The sequence below is a fragment of the Perissodus microlepis genome, chromosome 3 (genome assembly GCF_051167445.1).
Source record: "Perissodus microlepis isolate ML-2025 ecotype Zambia chromosome 3, ASM5116744v1, whole genome shotgun sequence".
NCBI lineage: Eukaryota > Metazoa > Chordata > Actinopteri > Cichliformes > Cichlidae > Perissodus > Perissodus microlepis.
Window position 1 is genome coordinate 33,416,937 of NC_140463.1, and position 3,636 is coordinate 33,420,572.

Consider the following 3,636-nt stretch of genomic DNA (forward strand, 5'->3'; position numbering starts at 1 on the left):
GACAGTAAAACATGATTTTTGGGCTTCATTTCTGTACTGAACAGTCATTTAAGCTAGTAAATAACAATTAGCTAATGTTGTTCATGAGACTAAAGTCATCTCACTTTGGTAATGTAAATATAATATGGCCAATATTATATTAATCATTATTAGTTATTACAGCAGTGAACATGAACTCTGTGCCAAACACTGAGCTTCAGTAAAGATTCAAGTTGCAGCTATTTATATGTCCTATCACCTTAAATCTTCACTCAAAGACACTCAAGTATCTTTGACAGTGTATATATAGATGTATTATATATAAGAGACAAATGTTGTTCCTTCAGTATGTTGGCATTACTAAATTTGGCTCAATGCTTACATATATGTGTAAAAAGAAAATGTACGAGCTGTGATTACTGTTTCTGATAAAATGAAGAGTAGACTGATATATTAAATATTCCTTTATTGGGTGAGAAAATCAGACCATGTCATAACTGCTTTAAGTCATACAGAATAGATATCAGAGCCTTAAACAGGCTGACTTCTGCTAAATGGGTCAAACTGGGCAGAAAGTATCCAAACACATAACATCCTTATAGAATATGATGTAACACTATAGATCAACTTACCTCAGAATATATAAAGCATATAAACAATTACAGCAATATGATGCAACAAACACAGCAGTACTACTAATCCAAAATACTCAAAGCTTCATAGAACTGAAACAAACATTTATTTTTAGGTCCATTCTGCTGCTGATACATACTTTAGGTTTCTGAATATTAAACTTGTTGCTGCCTTTCATAGTGTGTAACTTGAAGGCCCTGAGTACTTTCTCCCACACTGAAAACACTGGAATGATACAATTACTTGAACATTACCTAATAAGACTGATTCAGGACAGACAATTAGTGATTCTAAACTTTTCTAGCAGTCCTTCACAAACAGGGAACAGTCTGTCTATTCTCTCCATCTGTCAGCTGCTGCTGGCTCTTCCTCCTCTTCTTCCTCACACACTGCTGAGTTTGTCCTGGTGGATCATCAGGGGTGCAAAGCCTCACAGATGATGTGCAGGAGTGGGTCCCTCAGTCTGTCCTCACTCTGGACACTTGCAGTTGTCACACATGGAAATCAAATGTGTGATAAGCTGCAAGATTCAAACACAAGTGTAACTTATAAATACATGTTCATACTTTTATTCCACAATCAGAGAGAAAGAAAGAGAGAGAGAGTGCAGGACAGACAGACAGGTGACAGTCTCAGGTGTATACACTGGTACAAACAGGAGGATTTAGTGTTTGTGTTATTACGAGTGCTAAACAAGAAGAGTTCCCAGATGGTACAGTGGACACATGTGTGACTGCTGTGATTAAAGCATCTTTCTTTCAGCTTAACGAGTGAACCGTCAGCTCGTTCAAACACACGTTAAAGTCCGTTTGGCTCGACACCACCGAACAGAGGCAGCAATATAACATAGCTAACATTAACAGTGCAGTGAATCCTGCTTGTGCCGTGATATTCAGGACTGCACACCGAGCAGCATCACTGACTTTCAGCTTGTTGTGTTTGTGGATATATGACTGACTTTAATTATCCATAAAATCATCACATTCTCTGTAAGATTAAGGTCGACTATCTAACGGCGTATAAAGTAAAGGCTTTAAAACAAAGTAAATGCTGAAAGTACAAACATCGCTAATGTCACATAACTTTGCCGGCATGTGGCCAACAGTAATGTTTTAATGTTCCTCATTATTAAACATTTGCACATAAATAAGTGACATAATATTCAGAACTTACTTTTGAAAGTTTACTCTTTGGCCGCTCCGCTTCCACTTCTTTGAAGTGTCTCCCAGTCCCAGTGCACTTGTTAGCATGTTTTGGTTCGTGCAACTGGTCCGTCCGGTTATTGTCTCCCCAGAAACATTTCCGTTGTCTTTTTTCCTATTTCCGTTGTGTTGTGTGTGCTTTTGCAGCATTTTTCTTTTTGCAGCGTTTTTCTTTTTGCAGCATTTTTCTTTTTGCAGCGTTTTTCTTTTTGCAGCATTTTTCTTTTTGCAAGTGTTTTCTGAAGTTGCAGTCCGTTTGGCCTCTCAGGGCCACCGTAGGAATGGGCCAAACTATTGTACACAAGTAATCAACAGTATACCTTACAGTAGTCACTTGATTATCAGATTATCAGCGGGCGTGAGAACCTGTGTTAAAGCAGTTCTGTCAGTTTGCTGGTCTGGAGCATTCAAGTGTGTAGTGAACATCCCAGCAAATTTACCCCAAGGTCTGACACTGCAGTGCTCAGAGAAAATCATGAGGTACATCTCAGACTCTACAGAACTCAGTTAGCATATTACGTGTTAAAGTGCTGAACAAGTTTGGCACAAGTTGTGTTGTTTGATAGGTGCTGCAAATTCCCATAGGGGACAATGATGTTACCATTGACCATCAACAATAAAATCCAGCTTGGTTTAGCAGCCAGAGGAGTCGCCCCCTGGTGGGCATTGCAAAGAATGCAGGTAATAAAAGCTGGCCTGTTCTCATTTTTATTTCATGAAGTGTTTTAAAACCAGGATACTGTTGTGTTTTTACCCAAACCTTCATCTTTCCCTAACCTTACTTAACCAGTGCTCTTTTTTGTCATCCACAGCTGATTAAAAGGGAGTTTTTACACCCCGCCCCCAACTGCCAAGAGCTTGCTTAAAGTGGATCATCTGATCGCTGATGTTTTCCCCCTAATATCGTGGTGTCTTTATCTTACAATGCAAACCACCTCGAGAATATTTTGATATAGATGCAAAATATCGCTGTACTGAATTGAATTAAATGTGACAAATTTAAATTAGATTTGTCTTATTACTATTTTATTACATTATCAGAGAAAGATTAGAAGTAAATGGCAGCAATTCAAATGTTTTGTTTAATTTGCAGGGAAGTGGTGTGAAGCTCGTTGATTGTCTGCAGCTGGAATCGATGCACATTGTTATTTCCGTTACCGCGACCTCTGACACTCAATTGAATCCATGCAGGTTTTGTCGGGCTCTTCCACCCAGCGGACAGCAAAGCTGCGACATGAATAGGGATAAAATCATATGAGACAGAGAGCACCATCGCACATGTGAGCTCATTTATTGAACCAGGGTGGGGGATGACCATGAGATGAATTCATATGAGCCGATCGCCTCTTGCAGCCCTCTCATGATCTCGTTCACACAGCAGCATCTCTGTCAACCTGAATGAACTCTTCTGTTTAAACACTCAGGTGTAATAATAGAAATTTTAAATGTATGTGCATGTAACAGGTTTTACAGAGGCTGTCTTTAACACCATTATTATTTAAACTCAAAGAAAACCACGCTGCAGCTGTAAACACTGCTTTGACTTTGATGAGAAACGATGGGGGATTTCAAACAATAGACTCAAATTTGTCTTTATTTTTCTTGTTTTTCGGTGGAATGCCGCGTTCACCTGTGCATGCACACAGTTTCAAAGCGCATACACAGAATAGGTTCAAGCGGGGGAGGGTTATCCTCTCTCTGTCGGCACCAAGACACGCATACGGTGGAGACTCATCGTAGCAGAAATACACCCACAGATGTCACAATTTAAACAACTCACTTTGACTTCTACAAAAACAGTAGCATTTTATTTCTACCTATT

General features: G+C 39.2%; 1 long non-coding RNA gene across 1 annotated transcript; it reads right to left on the reverse strand.

Moving 5' to 3' along the window:
• Positions 1-430: 430 nt before the first annotated feature.
• Positions 431-1,871, reverse strand: LOC146391244 (uncharacterized). Its single transcript, XR_014799908.1, has 2 exons — positions 1,786-1,871; positions 431-1,132 (listed from the first exon to the last, which is right to left on the reverse strand). It is a non-coding gene; the product is annotated as an uncharacterized LOC146391244 (long non-coding RNA).
• Positions 1,872-3,636: the final 1,765 nt, after the last annotated feature.